This window comes from Polistes dominula, unplaced genomic scaffold (assembly GCF_049000335.1).
Source record: "Polistes dominula isolate Pdom_NZ unplaced genomic scaffold, Pdom_raw_medaka contig_28, whole genome shotgun sequence".
NCBI lineage: Eukaryota > Metazoa > Arthropoda > Insecta > Hymenoptera > Vespidae > Polistes > Polistes dominula.
This window is the reverse complement of record NW_028300879.1, coordinates 2,931,965-2,946,646: the sequence shown is the minus strand read 5'-3', so window position 1 is coordinate 2,946,646 and position 14,682 is coordinate 2,931,965. Positions and strand designations below refer to the sequence as shown.

General features: G+C 34.7%; 2 protein-coding genes across 2 annotated transcripts in view; one reads left to right on the top strand and one right to left on the bottom strand.

The window, feature by feature from the left end:
- LOC107065186 (putative G protein-coupled receptor No18) overlaps window positions 1-2,369 on the bottom strand; it is an 81,662-nt gene extending 79,293 nt beyond the window's left edge. Inside the window, exons 1-3 of the mRNA XM_089174065.1 lie at window positions 2,157-2,369; window positions 1,767-2,059; window positions 1,466-1,666 (exon numbers count right to left, since the gene is read on the bottom strand). The gene's annotated coding sequence lies outside the window, so the exon portion shown is untranslated. The remainder of the gene's footprint in view (window positions 1-1,465; window positions 1,667-1,766; window positions 2,060-2,156) is intronic.
- Window positions 1-14,682, top strand: part of LOC107065091 (uncharacterized) — a 51,452-nt gene that overhangs the window by 6,779 nt on the left and 29,991 nt on the right. The gene's annotated exons all lie outside the window — the stretch shown is intronic.

Here is a 14,682-nt window from a genome sequence, read left to right as displayed (position 1 = left end):
AAATCGAAATTCGTACAAAACGAGCCTGCTCGGTTATTGTTGATTTACACGCTAAGCTTTTCAACATCTGACAATAAAAAACGGACCACCCTGTCAACGGGTGGGGAGGGAGAAGGGGTTAGTATCCGTGTATGTATACTATTCAGCTTTCATTCTCTCGACTGATTCGTCATATCATATATCATGAGTCTACGAAAAACTGAGCAATGCATTATATTTACATACATTGTATATTTATCAATGAAATTTATAAGAAATCTCATTTGTTTTTTGTTTTTTTTTTTTCATTCTTTTTTGTTTTTTAATAAATTCATCACAAATGTTTGTTCTTTCTAATAATAATATTTCAATAAAATAAGATTTAAAAGTTAATTAGAACAAATAAAATTATTTATTAGATTGTTAAAAGTTATTGCATTATCAAAAATGATGGTGCATTTAACTGTCACCGTTGTTAAATTGAAAAATCCTTTTAAAGTTTAATAAACGTTATTACTTTTTCATCATCTTCTCTTTACGATTTCAACTCCTATCAGGTAACTGACGGACTCCAATTTTCTGAGCAACTTCTCTGCGTTTTCCCTCTGTCTCTTTCTCTCTTTCTCTCACATTATTCGCACACCATGCACGAGATTTATATTGTATGCCCGCGAAGATCTACGCGAGGTACGTTTTCGCGATATGTGACGTTCCCTCGGCCGTGCCTACGAATAGATAAGTTCGTGATTTGTTTCGGCGTTGGGATTAATAGATCAAGGGTGATAACTGTTTGCCAGAGACTGGCGTGTTTTTATTCAAATATTGATAAGAGTAGTGAAAATCGATATTCGTTAAAGTTTTATAGACTATTTTATTTGTTGCAATTTAAATAGAACTAACAAGATTAAAATCAATCGATTTTAATCGTGTTCGATCGATCGAATTAAAAATTCAATTCTTTCGTAATTTTCATCGTATCTCCTGTAATATAATATTATTTTAAATCGAATGTATAAATAAATAAAAAAAAATATTTTAATTTTACATTTAAAGTATTTTCTATTATTAAAAATAAAACAAAAATAAAATTCTACCAATTTGATTTAACGATTAAAAGAATTATATTAGGGAATATCTGTCATACATGAAATCCATACAAGAGACAAGAACTTATGATTAACTAAGTAAATTAATACTCGATTTCATCATTACTGACCACGAACAAAACGCGTGATAAAAAAGAGAGTGCATTCATTAATTACATTATTAATTAAATGAATTTAACCGATGAGACAAGAAAACCTATCCTGTACTAATAATAAAACATATGATACAATATACAATTTTCATGAGTAACTCCTAAAAAGGAATTACTCATGGCTCGTCAATAATTTATTTAAATAATTACAACCAGTAATTCGTGCCGATGAAGACCTTTCATCCTCGGCATGATTGAGTACTGGAGGGACTTTAAATAAAAACTCACGGTTTAAGAAGTTCTACGATGGCTCCAAAATACTCCTATTTAGCAGCAAGTATTGTAGTCTGACGATGGAAGACGATATTCTATTTGCCATTGAAGAAGATCCATCGTAGATCCACCAAAAATTCATTGAATATCCATCCAAGATCGATCGAAGAATTCATCCAACATCTTTGAAAGAGAAAACAGAATCCATGGTTATATCTGTAAAATAAAATAAAACAAAACGATAAGTTATCTGGAATATTATTCAAAATCATATAAAATAAAATCGAATAAAATGTAAATAAAAGTGAATACTTACAATGCATTCCAATGAGATACAGCTCTATTGCACCATGGTGATGCACCTCGCGTGAATCTAAAAACGCGGTATAAATGAAAATAAGAAACTATAGATGAGTTTCTTATCGCGAAACCGAAATTTTATTATACGACGAACAACACTGACTCTAATTCGCGTTTGGTTTTAACTAATTACTCGCCCGATCACTGATTCTACAACTAATTCAAAGACTGCATTGCACGCAGTCAAATGCAAGAACAAAAATTTCACTCCCGGTCACTTCACATGATTGTGAAACGAATGATTGCAATCTGAAACAGAAATAAAAAACAATAATATTAATATCATTAATATTACAGAAAACCATTAAGATTTTTGATGAATTATTTAATACAAAAATATACTCACTTTAAATCTTTATCGGCGAATGCACGATGGGTCTTCTACCCTTAGGATGACGATGAGCACGCGTTTAAACCGAATAAAAGAAACTTGCGAGTTTCTTAACCGAGCAAACGAAATTTTAACATGCGACGATCAACACTGAATCTACTTGTCGACTTTTTTATATTTTATTTTATTTTAACGCGATGCAACACACGAGTATTTCATTGCCTACGCGCACGATTGCAATGATCTTCTGAAAAAGAAAAAGAAAATGAACAATTAATATCATCGTCATTATAAAAACCCATTGAAATTATCATAGATATGTATGATAGGAAAATATACTAACTTTTAATCTTCATGGATGATTGCAGGATGGGTATCCTACCCTTAGGATGACGATGTATAAAATAAAATTAAATAAAAAATCTGAAAAAACTGAAATATACTAAAGATTATATTACAATATTTCCTATAAATCATTTTTGAAGGCAGGGCACACATTAAAACCATTGAATATTTTATCAAAAATATTCAATGATAAATAGTAAGAAATAATTTAATAATCTATGAGAATTAACATAATAAAAAGTTAAAGCTATTAAATATTTGTGAAATTGATCAAAGTATGCAACTATTTGCTTGCAATATTATATACCAAGTATAAAATGTTAGTATAAATATTAATTAAAAATCTTTAAAGTTATCTAAATAAAACATTAATTGTATCAGCAAACTCAATTAAGAGTAACATATAAAATAAACCAGTTTTTATATCATTCTATGCAATGAAAAACTTTTTAAATTATTAAAATTAAAACGATAGCGTTAGAAATAAAATTATTAAATGATTTAGCACGCCTCATTTTCGTTGATGTTGTCTCGTTGAAGGATAGAAGGAGAAAGAGATACGTTACTACGTAAACTTGGTAGAAGAGACCTTGTCGAACGCTCGGCTATTATACCTATGTTATCGGCTGTTTACGTTTTGTCGTCGACTTGAGAAATACCTGGAAATATAAATACACATTTATAATAGCCTGTATGTCGAGTGTATTGTTTTCATATTCTTCCTCACTCACTCTCACTCTCACTCTATCTCACTCTTTCTGTAGTACTTCTATATGTCTTTTATATGCTTCTTATATTTTTATCTTCCCCTTTCTTTCTTTCCTTCTCTCTCTCTCTCTCTCTCTCTCTTTCTCTTATGAAACTGATATTCTCTTTTCTTAAAGAAAGGTTCGCAAAGACGTCTCTATCATTCGTTTCACATTCATCCTTATTTCTTCTCGGTTGTATCCTCGGCTGCTATAGCAAAACGTGTCTGCCATGTAGACTAAGTCAAAGTTGAGAGCCAGCGCATCGTGACTTTGGCGAATTTCCAAAGAGTAGGAGGATTGAGGGAAAGAGAACTCTCTCATGTCTCTTGGCCTGTCGGCGTCGCTCAACTCGAACGACATTGCCATCGTCTTCTTCTGCTTCTTCTTCTTCTTCTTCTTCTTCGTGGCTTCCTCGTCAGCCGACAAAAGAACAAATTTTAATATGAGACATCGAGTTACGTGTGGCTAAAAGTCTATTATTCGATTGATAAACTGACTTTTTCTTAAGATTTAATTTGTTCATTTTATTTGATTTTCATCTTTGATATTATAACAAACGTATTTTCAAAAATTAACTAATTTAACACACTTAAGAGGATTATTTTATTTTACTAATGTAAATTGTATCTTTTAGGATTCTTTTTCTTTTTTTTGGTTTTTTATTCTCTCTTACTACGTTCTTTATATATTTCTTTCATGTAGTAACAACTATCTTCCATTACTTTTGTCTGTAATCTCTATTATTTGCGCTTTATTACAACGGGAATTTAACGCCTGAGCATGATGGTTTCTCGCTCGAGCTTAATTTCCGTAACAACCAGTATCACGGAAGGATAGCTTCATTTTAGCCGTTGATCTCCGACTTCCGGTAACCCTCAGTACAACGCCAAGCATTTCTTGCTCATGCCAACGATGTTACGTATTCACGAAGTCGACTTGAAAGGAAGCTCGCGAAAAGAACGACCGAGAAACGATCCTCCTCCTGTTGTCGTTTAGGATACCGACCGTTAACGTTTTACCTAGATGATTACGAACATTATGAAAATGATCTTAATCTTGATTATTCTATTAAAATAGTCTAGTATGTAATGTACAAAGTAAACGGTACGTTTGAATTACAGGAAAACGTTTATGTTCGTTTCAATTATATCTAAAATTATGAAATGAAATTCTGTTTAAAATTAATCTATGACCAAAAATGTGATTAAAATGGTTTATTATAAAAGATTTGACTCTCTTACTAATTGTAAGCTAAATAATAATAATAATAATAATAATAATAATAATAATAATAATAATAATAATAATATTAAAAAAATAATAACGAAAAAATGATGATGATGGTAATAAAACAAACGGTGCATTTTTCTTCATTTTTATTTTACCTTTCAAATCTAAATAATTAAGCGAATATGAAAAGGAAATTCATGGTATACGATCTAAACGTAAATTAGAAATAAAAAAAGAAAATTAAAAGAGTCCATGTTTAGAGAATTTAGTTGAAGGTCGAATGAAAAACCTAAGTTTTCTCTCTTCCCCCGAACAATTCTCTTTCATATAAGTTCATATTCCTTTCGCGTAGCACTACATCATAGGGCATTCAGGAAACCGCAGGAAGTCCATCCATTGAAAGGGCTGGATTTTCACTCCGGACAATTATTCCGGTAATTAACGTTGGCGGGCCATAAGTACACCGAGCGACCCTGAAGGGCCGAGCCAGCGGAGTTTATTACAAAGATATACGAGCTCTACTGTCCGACACGCTCGTGCTCGTATCCGTGCGAGGCACACGTTTACGTTGTAGACGACGACGACAACGATGACGACGAGGACGACGACGAAGCTGGTGGCCTGGCCCGGCCCGGCCCGGTTCGGTCCGCCTGGAGCATTCGAGTTATTTCCACGGATGATGCATGCCTTGAAAACTATACCGATCGTTTGTACAATGCGATACGTTATCGCGTAGAGAACACGATAAACGAGGTTATGGCTATTTGATGGGATGGGACAAGAATTTGTAAGTTCCTCTTTTCTCTCGATTGGTTCGTGAAAATATTATAAAGATAAAAATAAAAGAAAAAAAAAGAGAATAAAATTTATAACGGAGAGTCAAAAAAAAAAAAGAAAGAAAAGAAAAAAAAAGAAAGAAAGATTTCTCACCGATATTAAAAATTATTATTCGATCGTAATTAAGTCGGTATATGTGTATGTATATGTATAGGCAACAACCGTGTTTTAAACGACGGAGCAAGCCGGAAGACGGATCGACGTCGTGTTTTATGAGCCCAAGCTTGGCGCGATTCGGAAAGTTTTACAGCCTGGTCACGGAAAATATCCATATTTCTTCCGATAAGCCGCAACGCACGCGCGGCGGCATGGTATAGGTAGGTAACTAGTTGCCCCCTGTTGCCGTACGAAATAGTTTTAATGAATTATTTCATACTATGATGGGAAAATTAACCTGGGGCGACCTTAAGGCGGTGCTAAAGCTCCAAAGTCGTCTTTGTTATAAATCGTCCCCTTTTAACTACGACGATAACTACGACGACGACGACAACGACAACGACGACAAAAATGATGAAGACAGTGTTCAAATTTATCTCACGTTAGAAATATTTCTATTATCAGTCAACAGTATTCTCTAGATCATTTAATTGAGTCTTAATACTTTGACTGCCACGCCGAAATTATTTGTTTCGCTCAGTACGCCACTGTAGTATTTTTATTATTTAACATTTTTTTATAGAAAGTAATCTTTTATTTTCGATGTTCCATTAAAAATTTCTAATTGTTCAATAAGGCACGTTTTCTTTCAAAGTGTATACAAATTAGCGGTAATGTTTAAAATACGCCTAATGTCAATTTTCATTCAACTTTTACAATTGTAAGTAGTTCAAACATTCTAGTCACCAATAACCAACATGACAGTCAAAGTGTTGAAGATGAATAACGAGACATTCGTTGAATAAGGTAAAGATAAAGAAAGTCAAATGCGTCTTATTCGATTCGTGCCGATTTGGTGTCTCAATTGTGGATCTGATCCAAGTTTGGAAAACGCCACGCCACCACGATGGTAGCCACGTATCGGTTATTCTTGCGTTTTCGTGCCAGAGACTTGTGGAGTTGCTTTTGGCCCATAGCTTAGGCACAAGTCGAACGTCGTTACGATAGTCGATCGGGGAAAAGCTCGCATGGTTGGGTAAGGGATGCTAAGATCTTTCTACGAGAAAGAAAGAGAAAGGTAGATAAGGCGAGGCTTTGCAATAAAACGATAAATCAGGCGAACGGAAAAATAAGGGGTAAAATAGAAAAAGCTTGTAGAGTAGATTTGGAGCCGGGCCAGTCAAAGGCCGACTCGTTCGCGTGTTCACCCTTGCTTTTTCTCTCTATCTTGCTTTCTCCCTCTCTCTTTTTCTTTCTCTCTGCCTACCGGGTTCTTTCTATCCCGTTCATCCACCTCTATTTTCTTCGGTACTCTCTTTCAGCACGCGGTTTTCGCGTTCTCCTTTACCTCCTCGAATCCGTTCACGACTCTCCCACACGAATGAGATTCTCTCTCTCTCTCTCTCTTTCTGTTACGAGGTAGATTTGGCTTTTCTCGCCTTTTCCTTTTTCGACGCTTCCCTATTCTCCGCATATCTACTTTACTCTACCGAGCCCCTTTTACAGAGGAAGCCGGGATCTATACACTACTACTAACCCTCTCCTCTTACCCTTCCACGATTTACCTCGTAAATCGTAGCAGCGGCAAATAGTTCATAAATAAAAGCCGACGTTCCCGTGGCGTTTTAACTTGAGCTCGCTGGCTCAGAAATAAGTCCCTTGTACTTCTTCCTTTTCTTTCTCTCTTTATCTCTCTCTCTCTCTCTCTCTTTGTTTCTTCTTTTGTCTCAAACTTTTCCGCCTTAGCCTTTCCCTTTGTATCTCTCCTTGATCTCTTCTTCTTACTTCGTTTTTCTCCTTTGAGCTTCACTTTACTTATTTTGTCCAGGATCGATCTCGAGTTTCCCTCTAATCTTCATCTTGCTTCTCGTCTTCTCTTCTTGAATTTGATTTGGATGCTTCTAGAGATGAGAAGGTTCGGACCTGAAGCAGCTACGTTTGGAGGTAAATACATTTTTTAAAGCATATCTTCAGTATATATTGAGATTCATGGCATGGTGGAGGTTGCTTTTCGACACTCGGTTTATTAATTTTACGAAGAGAACTTTTTGCGTGCTGGGGTGGAATCGTTCGAATCATATGTTTATAGTACGCGTATTCAAAACTTCATTTCTCCCTAGGGGATTATTTTATTTCTTTCTCTATCTCTTCATCTCTTTATATATATATATCTTTCTCTTATAGTACTCTTGCGTTGTCTGCACGATAATTATAAAAGTTTATTAACCGTCAACTCTGCCGGGATAATTTCTGTCCCTCTCTTTCTCTCTCATTTATTTCTTTTTCTTTGAAATGTTAATTAAAGAGAGTACCGTGGTATTTATTTGGAGATTCTTTCGGGTTCTTAAAATAGGAAAAGCTACCTTTTTTTTCTTTCTTTTTTTCTTAGACCCTGAACAAGATATAAGTATAAACGTGTTATAACGTGGCATATCTGAAAAGCAGTGGGGAATTTTTTTTAAAAATTAGTTTTCTTCCTTGACAAACGGAGCTCAACTTTGCCACTGTCGTCGTCATCGTCGTCGTCGTCGTCGTCGTCGTCGTCGTCGTCGTCGTCGTCGTCGTCGTCAGGTTTTAGGAAATGAAAAATGTTATTGCTGTCGCACGTCACGCGACTCTCATCTCGCATGATTACGTTTGCGTCCTTGGCTCGTTCTGTTTTATACGTGTCGTTTGCCGGCAAAAGAATTTTTGTCGCGGTCTACAATAAACTTTTCTTTTTCCCTAATATTTTTCCCTACTCTACCACAACCCACCGAAACTGTTTCGTTCCCTTTTTGTCCATATCGTCCTTTCCTACTTTAACTCGAGCTTTAGCTCGTAATACCACCCGATACACATTCGGATTTTCTCGTGTTTTTTTTTTCTTTTTTTATTTTGTCCAGCGGATTTTCAGTCGGCGACCAACGATTAATGCAAATTTTATAGCCATGCTACTACAAGCACGTATTCCGATGCAATAACTTGGCTTGTCCGTTTCCGTTTGCAAGCTGTTCACGCTGACGCGATTAGAATTAATTAATTACATCTCCAGTCGATTTTTTAACGAATTTCCCTTTGACTATTTCTCGACAAATTCTACATTAGAAGGTACTTTAATTCAAGAATTTATCTGCACTTAAATAATTTTATATTAATATCATCTTTCATAATCTTTCATCTTCTTAAAAGAAGAGAAACTGTTTCTAAATAATATCTACGTATATTACAACTATGTTCTTTATTTTATAACATTTAAAAAGAGATAATCGTTTTTAAGAAGACGTTTGAACAAAAAAAGAAATAAATTCTATTTCTGTTTTATAGACATAAATATAACTATTTACATTTGATATTTTCGATGATACGAAGTTCGATAGAAACTATTTTATCAAAAAGCTAATATTTTTCTGTTTCTTTCAATCGAATGACTTTACACCATTCTTTATGGGAAAGCGTTTACCTGCGAATTTTTTGATATGTTGTAATTTTCGTTATTTTAAAGAAATTATTATTATGTGCATAACTTTACATTTTTTTGAAGTTTCCAAATTTAATATTTAAAAGTAGAAAATTTTTAATTCAATATATGTGAGCTTTGACAACACGTGCATGCGTGCGTGCATGCAGGTGTCGTCGTATGTGTCACACCAGAGATAAGTATTACAAGGTATATCACTCTCGTAGCATTTTTTGACCCCAAATCCTATCTGCTTGTGAATGTGCCAGTGCACGCTTAAATGTGTGTTTGTCTGTATGTAGAAATGCGTAGATTTTTATAAACGAAAAAAAAATATTATTTATGTTTGTCATGTATTAATATTTTACTATATGTCGGATGTCGCATATAATTCATTCCAAATACAAACAAATACCCTTATGATATAGGAACATATTTACCATATTTTCGTACAAATCATATTAGGTAATATTATATCATGTAATTATAAAAAAAAAGATCCCCACTATATATACATTTGCATATTACTACTTGCATAACTGTCATATTTTATCCTATGTATATATAATCCTACCTGTATACATATCGAATTATTTGCCTTTTAGTATCGTTGCATATCCAATTCAAATACTTACACATTGTCTAGCTGTTAAATCGTACATCGTATACCAGTTATCAGTAAATCTATTGGATGTTTAAAATGAAACATTGCAAAATATTTATATTATTCCTGAAACATTATATTTTGTAGAAAATTTGTTTAAACAAATATTACAACGTGTACAAAAAATTAGATAAATTCGTAAGAAAGGTATAAGAATTACATTAAATTGTTTGACGTTAAATGACGATTAGAGCAATAAATATATTATTCCAGAAGCACAATGAACGATCGTGTATTTCATAGAATATGGGTATAACCAGAAATAGAGGAAGATAAAGAGAGAGAGAAAGAGAGAGAGAGAGAATTTGTCGCGTGCCGATACAAAGCCACTTCGAAATTCCGCGTGATCCTCGCATATCTGCAGTCATTAAGAGGAACCATGTCAAATTTCACGTGACTCTATTCGACGCACGTACCGCAGCAAGTATTTCGAAATGAACGCTTTTATAACTTGCATGGCCTGCGTTAATATATATGACCAAAAATGAAAGGTTTAATAAAAATTTAGGAAATCAAATAATTTTATACATGCAATTTGATTAACATGCAATTACAAGAGATCGTATTATTCGCGATTTGAGAATAAGTTTCACATAAATTTGTATAGTTATATCCATTTATAGGATAATTGAATGAAACCAAATGATATATCATACCCTTGCAATTTTTGTCTTACGAAGAAACATTGTGCTGACTTTTAAATGAATTTTTATAGAATAATTGTTGATCTGATATTTCGCAAAGAATAATATCCACATTTTATTAAACATTAGATAAAGGCCAAATAAAAATAAACGAGTAAAATATATGAACGTTTAAAATGTGCTTATAAATTGTAAAGGAAATAATCCAGTTATAACCTCGAGGTGACCGGTGTTCAATGTGTTAAAATTAAAAACTTGTTAACTTCGTTTAAAAATATTAATTATGATGATGAATATTTTGAGATGTAGGAATTAAAAATGTTCGTTTGACATTAAAGAAAGTTTACATCCTACGACCTCATTTTGGTTAATTCGAAGTAACTTTGGTAATGTGGTTAGAAGAACGTATCCCGGAGATGCGTTGTTTAAAAATATCGATGTAGTAGAAGTGAGAGCGATCATCGGGTGTGGCCCGAAGAAGAAGCGTTTGAGATGAGGACAGGTGAAGAGAGGACGGCTAAGAAAAACGTAGAGAGTCCGAAGAAACCGGAAAAGGAGGCCGTGAGTAGGAGGGAAGACGATTGGGAGTTTCGTACGGGCCATCGACTTTCTTTTCAACAAACAGGTTTTACCTCCCAAATATGTTCGACCTTGAAGAACCGATCCGGAAATCAACTCAATTCCTTTAATAAAAATCTTCACTGAGAGTTCTTACTTTTATTTACTTTTTTATATACACACGTGTGTTTATGTATGTTTTTTTTTTCTAATAGTAAAAAAATTTAATCCTATACACCGTTGAATAAAACGAACGGTGTTTATCATAAATCTTTTTTAAATGAATTTTTTTCTGTTTCATTTTTCTTAAGAACATGACGAAACGTTCGTATTTAATTAAAACGCAATACAGTCTGGCTTTAGAATATATGTAAATTGCGTTATTTTTTCGAACGTTCATATATTTGTTCAGAAATTCGCGCTTATGTTCGTTACATGATTACTTCGTACAAAATGTTAGGGACACAAAAGCAAACTTTCACTGCTGCTCGTTCCACTAACTTCTGACATTCCAGTCTACACGAATTTTCAAGTTTGCGTATTCTCACTATGGCAAACTTTCTACGCGTAAACTCGCGCGTCGTTGGCTCTCCAATTAGTCGTACTTAATTTCTCAAATTATTTACCAGCGTTACTCGACCTTGCGAGATCTAATCAATTAAAAAAAAAAAAAAAGGAAAAAACAAAACTAAAAAATAAGAAAAAAAAGTAAAGAAAAAAAGACAATTAAATGTAAAAAAGATACAATCGAGATGCCTTCAAAATTTTTTCGTAAATTAAGCTCACGTTACTTCATCAAAAAGAAACAAAGAAAGAAAGAATGAATGAAAGAGAAAGAGTAGGTGTAAAGGTAGAAATGAAAAAACAACATGTATGCAGATCACAAGCGTATGAAGTGAAACCTTCAAAAAACTAATATTCGAGAGAATGACACGAATTCAAAGTTACAAGAGTAAGATAATTGTAGGGTTTATTTGTTATAATATTAATACTATAATATTGTTACTACAATCAAAAATTATATTACGTTTTATTGACATATAATATATAATAGATTACACCGTAAGCGAGTTCTCAATTTAAAGAAATGAGACGAGTTGCTTGTGGTAACTAAAATATGTATGGTGACAAAACATCTCTCTGTGAGCACGAAATGCACGAAAGCGTTCCGACGAACTCTTTGAAATTTGCTGAGGCTCGTTTTTGAGACTCTTTTACGAGGCTCTTTTACGAGGCTCTGTTACATCGCCGCCTACCGCTCCGTTACATTTTTTCAAATCACACCCATTCTAAAAAAGTTTTCACTTCAAAAATAACAGAGAAAAAAACGTATGTTTCCACAGTCAGTAAGTATTTACGGGTTCAAAGAAAATAGAAAAGAAAGAAAACTCTTGTAGCATTTCTAATAGAAGACGTACGGTAGTAGTCTCGATAGACAAGCCTTCACTAAATTGTTTCGTAAGAGACAGCGTTCTTTTGGATCCGCTTTTCCCTTGCTTGCTTGCTTGCTTGCTTGCACGGAGATCCATCTAAAACGAGAGATCTTTCGATTTAAAGTCTCCCCAAACGTCATGATGAGACTAGCTACGCGGATAGAAGTTACAGCGGTAGAAACGTAACTCGCGATGTTGGATACGAAATGGATAAGAAACGTAGTTTCGTTTGCTTTCGAAGTCGCTTTTGGATAAGAAAGAAACAGAAAGAGAGAGATATACAGAGTAATTCGAGAAAACGAAGAAGATGGAAAAGAAGAAAAGGAATAAGGGAGACAAGGAAGCAAGCAAGCAAGCAAGCAAGCAAGCAAGCAAGCAGATTGGCAGGCAGAGGAGGCCCTTTTCGCCTTTCCTGGAATTTTATCTGTCTGAGGAAGGATACCTCCGTCTTAAAGGGTACGCGAGACGAGGGGTAGGAAAAGAAGAATAAGAAGAAGAATAAGGAGGGGTGGAGGCTATAAGACCGGTTCTCTAAGATAAGGGAAGACGCGGATAGGAGTTCGTCCGTCACTGCAACGAAATTCCGTCCGCAATCTCCGAAGGAATCTTTGCTATCCGGGTAGCCACCGGGTGTTCAGGCAACAACCCTGTACTGTACTACGGCCTCGTTTCAACCCTCAACGTTGCTCGCGTACTCCAGGAAAGGCGCGCAAGGGTGGGTCAGCCGTTGGAGGGTGAATGCTACCGAGGACGAGGATGAAGAAATAAGAACGTGAGAAAGAGAATGAGAGAGAGAAAAAGACAGAAAATGTTCACAGTGGGTAAGACGAAGATAACCAGATAAAGTAATAGTTTCATTTTACGAGGAGAGAATGTAGCTAGCTAAAACGCGAACCTTCTGCTATTTCTCGAGCAGAACAATCGACTATTCGCGATTCGCGTTTTCCTCCTTCATTATTTTCAAACATCTTGGTGTGCTCCCAGCTTACTTTTAACACCTCTTATTTTTACAACATAAAACTCGCAATACGGACATTAAATGAGGGGCCTCACTTTCATCTCGTCTTCGGTAGATATCAACGTTATCAAGAAAAAAATTGTATAATATCTTTTTTATGAATTTTCACTTAACTCGCATTAAAAATCTTGTAAATGTATACTTTAATGAAACGATTAAAGATGAGACTCGTTCCGATCTCTTTGGTATCTTTTCTTATTTTTTTTTTGTCGATTATCATAGCGTAACGTTACATCACCCCACGATTTTCTTCCTCGTTACCTACCGTTAGGATTTTTACTAGAAACGTCCTCGGCCGATTAGTCACTATTAATGGCGCCATTGTTCTCACTAGTTCTTAATACCTACGATATAAACGTCGTGATAATTACTTTCTTGGGAAAAGTAATAATAAGAGAACTGAATTTCTCTCTCTCTCTCTCTCTTTCTCTGCCTCTTTCTCTTTTAAGTAAATCGATACGCCGGATTTGGTTTTTGCTCCGATCATAAATTCTTGCGAGATTTGCATACTCTCCGATTTGAAACAAGGTCGTACATGAGTCGGTTGTGTAACGAGATACTGCTTTCCAAGTTTATCCCTATGTATTATACCTATCGATACGATTTCTTGGACGGTTAATTAGATATTGGAATCAACGTCGATAAAAATCGTTAAGTTCTTGTCTAGAATTCTAATATAGCATATATACAATTAAAAAGAAAAAAGAAAAATCGTTTTATGTTAAATCAAGCATTCGAAATATTAACGTACATCTCCGATGTAATACATTTTAACCTACATTCGTTAGCCACATTAAAATCACACTTTAGGGATTTAACAAAGCATAAAGCGATCGAGTTTTCACGATTTAACTTTGCAATGAGATTCTAATTTTTATGACTTTATTATGCCGCTAACGTAACGATACGTTACTCTCAAGAGGAAAAAGCCTTATCTCATTTCTGGTTAATATTTCATAACATTAGCTCACTTTAGCAGGAATAATGATTAATAATTTTGTCCCTTTTTTTTTCTACCGACTTACGAGGGTTATTGAACTCGAATTCGCGATCTATTTTCTCGTCGTTCTTTAAATCCTATCGAATTTCGACGCCCTCTGTCCCCTCCCACCGTACTTCCTAGGTTACGCTTTAGCATGTTCGGAATATTTTCTGTTCCTTATTTTGGGGAAAAAAGATAAAGGTATATTTAAGGTACTTTAAGTATTGCATTCACGTATCTTTCGTTTCGAACAATTGCTTTGCCTGCATCAAATGCTTGCTAGAAAGAAACCATGCCGAAACACTCGGACTCGTAGATTCGAAGAAAGTATTTTCGGTGCGTGCCGTGTCGTTTGAACGTTTTGCGCGTGACCGGAGTAGTATCTTGTTATATCTTTCTCTTTTTCTTACCATCTCTTCCTCCATTTTCTGTCCTCCTTTCTCCTCGTAAGTTTCATTCGAGATCCGGAAAAAAGGAGAAGAAGATGCGTAGGTATTACGCGTCTTTTTCCAAGAAGATAAAATACGCTCACATGTTTCGTGCGTA